We start from the raw sequence: 12,051 nt of genomic DNA, 5'->3' as shown, positions 1-12,051 counted from the left end.
GTCAAGAGAAAAGAAACCGATCTAATTTCACGCTATAAATGACAGCAGAACAGACTTCTATTGTTTGCTGGTAAATAAAACTTTAATAAACAACTAACATTATATTGTAAGCATGTTTTCAAACAAAAGGTCAAGCAGTCAGAGAGTGTCAAGTGACACACTTCAGTCAGTGATCGCATCCGGAATGTAATTTCCAGCCAGAACTGATTAGTAAAACCACAATGTAAGTTATTTCAACACCAAAAAAAGTTTTCCAGCTAGCTAGCTCTCGATAAGCTAAATTCTCAGCAAGATTCTGTTTCATGCTAAAATTCCCAGCCAGCTCAACTTTAGTCTGCAGAGCGGATATTTTGCGGAGCGGATCCGACGGGTACTCCTGATTAAGATGTTATAACGCTTGTTCTACATGCTGTCAGTCTGATCAGTGACCGAACAAGGTTGAAATTAATATCATAAACGATAGTTTGTTATGAAGGAACTTCACTAAGCAGCAAGGAATCTTAAATACGTGAGAAATAATAGTTTCAGCGTGAGAGCGTAAGATTGAATTTGTTTGCGTGAGTCTCACGATCAATGCATGAGAATTGAGAGCTCTGAAACTCGAGCATCAAGCTCAAAGTTCATTCAGAATATACGATCTTGAAGTTAGAAACATTCAAAGCATAGCTGAACGACCATCTACACAAAAATTCCAGCTTGCAAATTTTGTCAACAACACGTTGATTTATTCACAAACTTTATTAAGCAAAATGTGACATCGTTACTTTCACTTGAACCAAAAGAACGGTAAGCACTGATGACAAAGCGGCTTTGGTTCCATACAGTCGTGGATGACCTTTAAAGATAGTTTAAGATACTGACATGAAACAATTAAAGATAAGAACAGAAGAACATCAAAAAATAAAGAAGAAAGAAAAGAAAGCAACTCTTGTACATGTGAACCGACTACTGAAGTGTTGATCACAGAACAATAGTTTCCTTCCGGCGTGCAGTTTTAAGGAGTAGGTATTCCAAGCAGACTTGCAAAGTTAGTCACCAGTCTTTTCTGGAGCATTATCTTTCCATCTTTTCTTTTGCAAAGTTCTTCTCGTTAGATATCAAATGTTACACATGGTGATTTTGCACAGGGTTTTAGATCATCTACTCCTTCTAAAGAAGTGTCTTACTTGAGACAACCTGTCCAGGATGTCAGTCCTACATCTATAAAGCAACACTCGATGTAATGAATGTATGTAGCAAATTTCAACATTAGTCTCCTTCACTAACGTCTTCTCAATCGGAAATCGATACATAGCAACAGATCAAAGCGACGATTACAGCCAACATGAAAGGTAATGCGAAAACCCAGCCGACTGTATCAAGCGTCTTAGCAGACTTATCGCTGTCGATAAGCCAGCACAAGGCGGTGTTATTGCCCCTCAATTCAGCTGTCTTGCATTCGCTTGCCACTAACAGACAAGGCATTCCAACTGCTATGAAGAGAACGAACAATAAGCATCCACAGCAGACAGCGGTCTCCATGTCAAGGCACTGATCCCGCGACGCGATCGAAATGTTGTCTTGTTGACTAAAGGCCTTTTTTTTCATACGCAAACCAAGCGTCCTTTGCGGAGGCTTCAAGGCTATTTAACACTCCCTCTCTTCAAATGCTCAGGCAAGCGGAACATTCTTCATTTTGTATTGGCCAATGATGAGAAGCAAACAATCACGGTGACTGGCATAATTACGGCATGCGCACACACAGCCAAAAACAAGGAAGAAGGACAAACCGAATCAACTGCTCACGCGCGTATCCCCGCATAAAAAATTGTTCCTGCGCTTCCTAGAGAACCGTGTTGATTTTGAACTCAATCATGTCTGTCTCCCACATGAAAATGTCATGGCATAGATATAATAAATACCCAGATACTATTATTCTTAATCACAAAATTCAATCCAAAAGAGTAAGTTGTTGTGATGACTGGACGAGGTTGCATTCAAGACACAAATCGTTCACAAATTTACATGCAGGCAACCCTTTCTCCACAGAATTTCAAGATCATTTACAAAACAATTGAGCAATCAAACGAAGTAAGCAAACTATCTTCAAGCAAATGAAACCGAAGATCTAAACATCTTTGAATTACGGAATTAAATGTTGCTTTTCAAGTTTTCAATTTTATATTTTCCTGTGATTTACGTTGTGTAAAGTCTGTAAGAAACCGCATCAAAAATTCTTCCATAAAAAGTTCTTCCATAGTTCAAAATGGCATTCGAATGCAAGGCTTCTAAAGCACGAAATTTACCCAAACATCAGCTACTTGTCTACATTAATCCTTTTGATTCATTTAAATTTGAAACGAAATTTAAACAAACAAAAACGTTTGAGAGGCAAAACCCACTGCGCCATTTATTACACATCAAATAATTAAATACTCTGATTTTTGAAAACAATTTTATACACAATTTTTTTAAAACAATTTTTTAAAAGGTGAACTAGTGAGCAGCACTACGAACTGCAGTTGTAAAACTTGTTTATTCTCCGACGCGTTTCGTCAACTATCGTTGACTTCTTCAGGGAGTTTTACAAACATACACTAAACGCCTGTATTTTCCATAGTTTAAAATGGCGTTCCAATGCAAGGCTTCTAAAGCACGAAATTTACCCAAACATCACACCTGTCTACACTAATCCTTTTGATTAATTTGAATTTGAAACGAAATTTAAACAAACAGAAAAGTTTAAGATGAAAAACCCACTGCACCATTTATTACACATGAAATAATTAAATACTATACAAAAACGCTTAATTTATAGCCCAAAGAGCCATTGTTGTTGCGAAGTACGTAAATAAAAGAAAAGAAGTCTTTATCGTGCAGGTTGAATAGAATCGAAATTATATACAATAGTAACTTTCAAAGGCAAAAACGCGCTGATCCTCGGTGTAAGAACCTGTAACACTCACCAGTGACCTAAAACAAAGAAGCTACATAATAGACCCTAACAATAGCTACAAAACACAAGAAAAAACTTCACAGGTTTTTATACCGAGGTAAACCCAAACACGCAGATTAACAGAATTACAGAATCAAGAGAATTACATGTATGCTCATCTGCCCGAGGTACTGAGGACAGACCAAGTTCGAGAGCTTCCTGACGACGCCATGATTTGTATCGAGAAAAGTTTGCCAAGAAACAAAAGTTATTGGCATCTTTTTTTTCCAGGTAAGCAGTCTCCTGTTCTGCTCAGTATACGTTCAAAGCAAAAGAAAAATAACGCAGTATTTTAAATACGGAGTTGTATCGACTGCTGTTTATCAGTGTTGTGTTAACAATTTGGTACGCAGAATATACAGTTAGAATTATCTTGCGATCCTTCTACAGCAATTGTTACTCCCTGGCAGCAAACCTTGAGCACACAGGCGATGAAAGCGAGCAACCAAGGCATCGGCAAGATCATGCCAAAGACAAGTAGAGCAGTAGCTGATTCATCATTACGGATATCTTTACAGAGATTTCTCTATTTTGCTCTCGTTTTGGCGTTCTGGCATTTGTTCGCATAGTGGAGACATGGAACTCCACTTGCTATGGAGATGATCACAGTAAGGAGAATACAGCATAAAAAGTCCCGTCGTCCATGCCAAGAGAAAACCGCGTCCCAAGCAAACTGCGTTTCTTTCACTGTTAACGTCGTTATGTAAACATTGAGTCGTTAATAGACGCTTTTAGGAGTGTACGAGTCTCACCTTCCTGCCTAAGTGCCTTAGGCAAGTGACACAGTCCTTCTCATTAATATTAAGCTCCATAATCGTGATTGACTTACGTTCACCTTGGCAGAATGATTGATGAAAAGATATTGGCTTAACCGATGCCGAAAACAAAGATGGGGGGTTGGGGGGCGGGGAGAGTCATGACAAGACGTGACATGACATGCTTAACCTTCTGAAGCTAATACAATTGTTTCTATGGAAACACGACACGAAAGGGCTAGAATATAACATTGGTGATGCTGATTTATGCTCCGGTATATCTGCACTAGTTTTGAAGTTCACATTTTACAGGACGGCCGTTGTCTTTCATAAACAGTACTCTCCGTTCCCTTGAATAACACTTCAATCGTTTTGCACAAAGTTGAGTTTTCCATACGCCGCATCACTGTGTTTTGTAAAGACGATTGTTGAGACACATTAAGCAAGCAAGGTTCACTGGCCGCTTAAGTTTCAAGTTGTCGCTTCATGCCATTGTTGCTTTGCTCAACAAACAATTTTCCCCCAATTTATTTGCCAGCCTTAGTTCGGGGCGCTTCTGAATCAAATACGCTTGCATTTTCGAAAATTACATCATACATTTGAGGCAATTAATCAAAAGACAATCTGATAATTGCCATCACAATCGTAAAGTGTTGCATCTTTCTCAGAAAATACTAATAAATTTGAATGGCCCCTACGTTCAAAAGACACCCAGAATTCAATTTGAATCGTGTATCTTACTGCTCCGATCACATTCAGCGAGCCTTCGCTTTCAGTGACTTAAAAAATCCAAAATTGAGTTCAATTTCAAGAAGGGCCGAAGACAACATTCAGAAACCAACTGACACACTTTCACGCAAATCACTCCTTCACAACAATTTGCGACAACAAAACATCACGATTTATTCACACAAAGAACCAAGATCAAACTGTCGCTTTCTTGGTTGTGTTTATGTTGCCTCTGTAACATACCATTGTAACGATCCTGTGGCTTTAGTTTCTTAGTTCAACGAAACAGAGTATTCCCCCACATTACGACATTCGCGTACACTTGATGTCGTTCCTAGATTTTTATAAAATGCGATTGATATACTAAACTACCCAGCTGCCTCAAGGCCTGTAGCTCAGCCTGAGATCGATCAAACAAAAATATAGAAAGCTTGTAACAACACTTCTAAAAAGAGACAAGACATTAATAGTGATCTCAATCTCGAATCCTCATTTACACGACGGCCTAGAGAGCTGTCATGATGGTTAAAAAAGTGACTTATTTCGGGGAACTTGGCTATCTGAACAGTTCATGTCTTAGAAAAAGTATTATTTTAATGTTTTAGAGTTCCTCGAGGGATAAACTCACGCTTTTGTAGCAAAACTCAGTGACAGATGTTTCTGTTGGTTTCCGGCCGCCATGTTGGTGCCCATACGGATGGGCACCAGCATCGCGTCTCCATACAAATCTCTATAAATTTGGGTAAAAAATTTCTCCGCATATCTCGCATAAGAAAAATTGCCGTGACCAGAATTTTGGCGAGAGTCTTTGCAGATTTGCCTTCTTTCATTTCCCAGATTCCGGACTTTATCTATTGACCGGTTTTGATTTTTATTTTGAGCTATTTTGAATTGCGTGACACTGAAAACCAGCAATAATCATGGCTACAATGGCGGAGCTTGAAGAAGTCTCTTTATCTAGCGTCTTCAAAGTTTAAAATTTCTAAGCTTAATAAAGCTTACTAGAAGCTTGCAATTCGAAAAATTGTCGTCGAGAAGGAATATGTCTCCGTTAATCAAGTGGTAGAGGTGTTAGCCGAGCTAAATTGAGGTCTTCCTGTTGCCCTTGATCGATTTTGTTTAGGGGTGAGCGTTGCGTCTATTTTTCTGTTTTGTAGGTGTCAGCAGATTACTTGGCGCAAAACAACGTTTTCTTGTTAAAAAAAAAGACACTCCGGCTAACGGAAAATGTTCGAACTGCTCGCTGCTCTGAAGGCAAATTCGATCACTGCTCGTGCTCGCAAAAATAAACGCACTGCTCCCGAAGACGATTCGATGCCCCTATTGTTATGACGTCACACAGCAACAAGTTCGCCTTCACTGTGATGACGAGGCTGAGATATAACATAACATAACATAACATACTAATTTATCAAAAGAAAGATAAAAATACTTCATGAAAAGGAAACACGAGGTCAACCCTTCCAGAAAATAATAAAAGCTACAACAATACAATATGACTATTGTCTTATTACCTAAAAATATATCACTATTTAGATATTTACAAACTGAGAAAAGACTTCAATCCAGTTTTAAAAAATTTAAAGTTGCTGCTTCGACTATGTGCAGCGGCAAGTTATTCCAGTCCTTTATTATGCAAACAAAAAATGAATATTTATAGAGATTTACCTTCGCACTTTTCACATATAATTTAAAAGATCGATTAGCACGTGTCCAGTTATGAATAGTTAGTTCAAAATAGTCACTGAAGTTCAAATTGTTTAGGCCAAATACTGTCTTATAACATTCTACAAGAGAGAGAAGTGCCTCCATTTCTCTAAGATGGGCCAGTTTGAAATTTTGAGACGGTCTTCGTACTCCATTTCTCCCCGTCTTTGTCCAAGTGCCAGGCGTGATGCTCTCCTCTGGACTTTTTCAAGTGCTAGGATGTCTTTGACTAGGTAAGGGCACCCTATTGGAGTAGCATGCCCAAGGACATTACACACTAATGTCTTATACAGCATGGAAAGAGCTTCTAGATTTAAGGGCTCAAGCGTTCTGTAGACTACGCCCAGGATTCTGTTTGTCCTGTTTACTACGGTGTCCATGATAAATCAGAGGAGATGAGGACTCCTAGGTCACACGTTACCAAGGAAAGAGATTTTCTGGTATTGAAGGTGCAGTTGGCATGTTGTTGCTTCAAACCCTGACCTCTGCTGACGTACTGTTTCCTTACAAGAAAATTTCCCATTTATTTGTGCGTCGCATGATTATTTTTCGTTCCCACCCCGTTCAAATCGTCCACCAAGAAGATCCTTCCTCCCAGGCTATCATTGGTTACGCCACGGCCCGGCTGCCTCGGTAAGTGAGAGCTCAGTACTGCTTGGCAGAAGGTCAGGTTCAAATCCAAGACTAAACCACAAACCAGATGGCCTTGGCAACCCAAAGGGGACATAGAAGAGCCACACACCACACACTTTTTGCAAAGAGTAGGGAACATAGATTCCAATGTTGGAGCCTGTCCAAGCTCACATGAGGAACAAAGGCAAGAGTTCAAAGAAAAGACAGACAAGAAAATTCATGGCTCACGAATGTCTCTCCTTTTGAAATTCATGGCTCATGGAATAAAATACTTCATTTTTCACGGAAAATTCATGGCCACAAATACTATGAAATTTCATTTTGCAGTTTTAAGCTGAGTTTTCATGGGCAATGAAATGCCTTTCACGGGGTATTCATGGAAAATGCATGGTATTTTCATAAAATGGTGGTTGATAGTGGCATTATTTACTCCTCTTTTCTGGAACCAGGTGACATTGAACTTTAAGCAACAAAAGTGTCAACAACCGATAGTTACGTACAGACACGTGCTGAGACCCCAGCACATGCCTGTACTGCAAGGCGGACATCGTTGCTGGAATGTCCTGGGGCCAAGTTAAAGGAGCTCGGTGACGGTTTGCGCATATTATGGCCGTTTTCACACTAGAGACGGATTAATCCGTCTCTAGTGTGAAAACGGCCATTGAAAAGTTAGCCTCAATTTTTCAAATTCGTCGTTTGTAATCCGTGTCAATCTTCTCCATCCTTAGCCATCCTTGTTCCTTTATGGTTTATCATTTTGTCTTTGGTGTTTTTCTATCTTATTAAACTGTTATTTTCAAGTTTCCTACCATTTAAAGGTAATTTTGTATGTGGCCAAAATAACTCAAAATACTGTGACTGAGCTCCTATAACCCAGTCCAGAGTAACAAATGTCCCCTTCCTGACGGGGCTTTAGCACAGGGCCGAGGCAGCAGTTGCCCGACCATAATGTCGAGTATAGCGAGAAAGTACCGGTCAATGCAGATCCCTCAAACCGAATCTCTACAGGACGTGCAAGGATTGGGCATGGACATTTCTTCGCCCCAAGGGTTAAGTGACAGTGAGATCAGCCGGCTGTGGAGAGGCAGAATGGGGGACCGGAGTGCCCTCCAATACAACCTAAGACTGTGTAGATACGAAGTATTACTAAGAATTAAGAATTATCAATAGCCGACAGTCGTATGATAGCTGTTGTTGCAGTTATCAGAGTTTTCACATACAAACAGGGCAAAAGAGTCATTTCTGCTTTGCATTGACCATTTTGATCGTTTGTATGCCTTTTCATACAAAAGTATGTTTGACTGCCGATTCGACTGCAATGACAGCTAATCTCTTCAGAGAAAGGTTAACTGCCACAGAATGGGAGATGCTTCGTGTAATGACCTGAAGTAAAACTGTGACAGATCTAGGTTTGCCATTTGCCTGTTCCTTTTTAACTGATCTCTTGTGGGGGGGGGGGGGGGGAGGGGGAAGTGGCTCGATTCAGGGGGGTGGGGGAGTGTAGGGTTATTTTCAGGAGTAACTACTCCCAGACCTGTAAGAAGTTGCTTGTGACCTCCATAACCTGTAATCAGGCATTTTGTTAACGTGGGAAGGGAGGGAGGGTATGATGGTAGGTTATGACTTCCACTACAACTGAACCATCATAGCATGCATTAAATTGGCAAAACAGCAAAAACGACTCGTAAGCGTTTGTTACTTTTTTTTTTATTAAATATTGTACCATATAAGAAAATAGATTCTAGCTTCACGAGATGACTTACAGGCAGTATCTCCATATTTCATTTTGATTTTACCTGTAAAATCTCAGTTCAAATCGAGAGAGTTGAAATCATTGCTACCTGATGGTCACCCTGCCTTGCGCCTTGGTGCTGCAAGAGTGAGAAATGCAGAGCAGAGGACTTCACTCTAAGGAACAGCCCCACAGGTCCATGTGCACTGAGCACAACCATGGAGCCATGCCGTGGGAGAACACAGTTTGGCATCATAAATTTTACTTCCTTTTGATGTTAAAGCATTTGACTTTGGGGTATTAGCATGAATTAACCTTGACCTATGACTCTACTCCAGAGGGAACTGCTTGTAGGAAGGGTTCAGATGAGTATGATCTGCCTAGGGCTGGGATGAAAAATCCTCACCGCTGCTGGGTACGAGTGGTGGCTGGTGGAGAAAAGAGAGCCAAAGGTTCTCTTCTCTTTCTGCTCGGTGAGAGAGAAGAGAGTTTGGAAGTGAAAGATTAAACTAATACCCCGGAGGCTACCCTACAAAGTTGTATACAGGGAGGCTCTGCCCCAAGGTACAAGCCCTCAACCTTTTGTGTACCATTTTGACAGAAAAGGTAGCCCTTTCACATACCTTTCACATTCAAACCTGGCGCAATGAATGAAAATTAATGATACAGCCATTATAAGGTGTGCCTATTCGAAATATTTTAAAAAAACGACCCAGGTGAGGCCCTTTATGATGACTATAGTATTTAAGTGACAGATTTCCCAACCTTTTCATATACCTAAACTTGTGCAATCCCTACCCTTTTATATACCTGAAGACTGAAAAAGTTATCCCTTTCACGCAGAGCCTCCCCATATAGGCCCTTATAGGGAGTAGCCCCCTGGGACTTGCTCAAACTTACCATCATAAATTTCACGAAACGTGCATGTGGTGATCATATCTCCGACTGAAGATTTGAAATCATCCTTCCCTGAACCGACAAAATTTACAAAAACAAACACCACGGCAATTCTCTCAACTCTCTGTTGCCAAGCAAAGGGAGTGACAGTACACAACTTTGCGTGATAAGATTTATAGCCTCGTGCAAAACGGACAGACCACTTGTTTCCCTCACTCTTCTGCAGGGTGAGCAATGTTTTCTGACCACAATGCACTATAACTTGTGGCATACAGACCTTTGTGACAAATGCAGTGGGCTAATATGGTTAGTGTGTTTGGCTCTGGATCGTGCAGCTTGGGGTTTGAGCCTTGGCTGCCACATTATGTTGTGCTGTTGTGTAACAGCTTTGACCCTCGGTGTCTCTCTCTCCTCTCAGGTGTGGTATAAATGAGTACCGGTGAATTTAATGCTAGGAGTAACCCTGCAATTGATTAGGATCCCCATTCAGGGGAGAGTACAAAATGAGCTGAGCTCTTAGTTGCTTTATGCAAATGTTACAGAAACCAGTGTGAGGCACAATGGCCTCATGATTAGTGTGCTCCACTCAACAACAAGCAGTCCTGGCGCGAGCCCTGGCTGAGGACATTTTGTAGCGTTCTTGGGAAGACACTTAAACTCTCACAGTGCCTCCCTCCACCCAGGTGTATATTAAATGGGTATCAACAAATTTAATGCTGAAGGCCAGGGTAACCCTGCAGTAAACTAGCATCCCATCAAGGGAGGAGTAGAAATACTCTTAGTTGCTTCATGCTACATGGAAACTGGAGATAAACATCGACCTGATGGGCCACTTACCCACGCAATGCATATGCAGTACTTTACCTGGAAACCAGCTGTGTGGACCAGTTACACCAGAGTGCGGCTTTACTTATCTAAGACCTTTTATGCCAACTTTTAACAACCCAAGATTGACAAGATCATTCTCTACCTTGCCTCAACTTCTGCCAAATGAAGGACAGTGAGAGAAGCATCTTCAACCTCGTATTATCACTTGGCCTGCAAGAATGACCTTGCGCCAGTTTCACTCCACCTGTGTATGTTGCATGTTTTGTTTCTTGCCCAGTTCCTGTTATAAAGCGCCTTGTGTATTCACTATATCCTTTCATTAATTGCCATTAAATTCTAAATTGACAGGAAAGGACCTGGAAAAAGGTCACAATTCCTTTGACACCATGTCCCTATCATACCCATATTATCATTGATAGCATAGCCTACAGGCCTAGGGATTGTATGACACACTACCAAAGTAGTATGAAAAGCCTCGACTTATACACTGGTATGACACTATTACACCCAAATGATGACTTTAAGACACTTGCCTTTTGACCCTAAAACACTATCACAGAGATGATCATATGGCAACCTTTATCACACTCATATGAACTTGTATAATGACCCTAAGATACTTGTATGAGAACCTTTGGACACTAGTAAGACAACCGTGAGACACTTGGCAAACTTAATGATCCTTAGACACTCAAATGATGACCCTAAGATACTTGTATGACAACCCTCAGACACTTTTGTGGTGACTCTGAGACACACATTACAAACTCAAGACACCTATAAGACAACCCTCAGAAACTTGTAGCATGACCCTAAGACACTCATCATAATCCTATAACTTCAAAATGATGGCCCTAAGACACTGATCCTTAGACACTTGCATGAGAACTCTAAGACACTAGTATAACAACTCTAAGACACTCATCACGACCCTAAGACACTAGAATGATGACCTTAAGACACTTGTACGAGAACTCTAAGACACTTGTGCAACAACTTTATGACACTGGTCATGACCCTATGGCTCTAGAATGGTGACCCTAAGACACTGTTCCTTAGACACTCACATGAGAACTCTAAGACACTTGTATGGCAACCCTAAGACACTCATCATGACCCTAAGACACAAGAATGATGACCCTTGAACACTCGTCTGAGAACTCCAAGACACTTGTTTGATGGCCCTAAGACACTGATCCTTAGACACTTTCATGAGAACTCTAAGACACTTGTGTGGTGAACCTAAGACACTCATCATGACCTTAAGACACTAGAATGACAACCCCAAGGCACTGATCCTTAGACACATGCATGAGAACTCTAAGACACTCATGACCCTAAGACACCAGAATGACGACCCTTAAATAATTGTCTGAGAACTCCAGGACACTTGTATGACAACCCTAAGAGAGTCATCATGGCCCTAAGACACTAAAATGATGACCCTAAGACAATTGCACATGAACTCTAAGACACTTGTATGACAACGGTAAGCCACTCATCATGACCCTAAGACACTGGAATGACAAAACTAAGACACTGACTTTTAAACACTCATAAGAACTGTAAGACCTTGTATAACAACCCTAAGACACACGTCACGACCCTAAGACACTAGAATTATGAATCTAAGACACTTGTATGAGAACTCTAAGACATTTGTACGACAATGCTTAGACACTCATCATGACCCTAAGACACTAGAATGACGACCCTAAGACACTTATCATGACCCTAAGACACTTGAATGATAACCCTTAAGTACTTGCATAAACTTAACACTTGTATGACAACCC

The sequence above is a fragment of the Orbicella faveolata genome, unplaced genomic scaffold (assembly GCF_042242905.1).
Source record: "Orbicella faveolata isolate gen_17 unplaced genomic scaffold, um_ofav_v1 contig_34, whole genome shotgun sequence".
NCBI lineage: Eukaryota > Metazoa > Cnidaria > Anthozoa > Scleractinia > Merulinidae > Orbicella > Orbicella faveolata.
The sequence above is the reverse complement of the archived record's forward strand: the minus strand, read 5'-3'. Positions refer to the sequence as shown.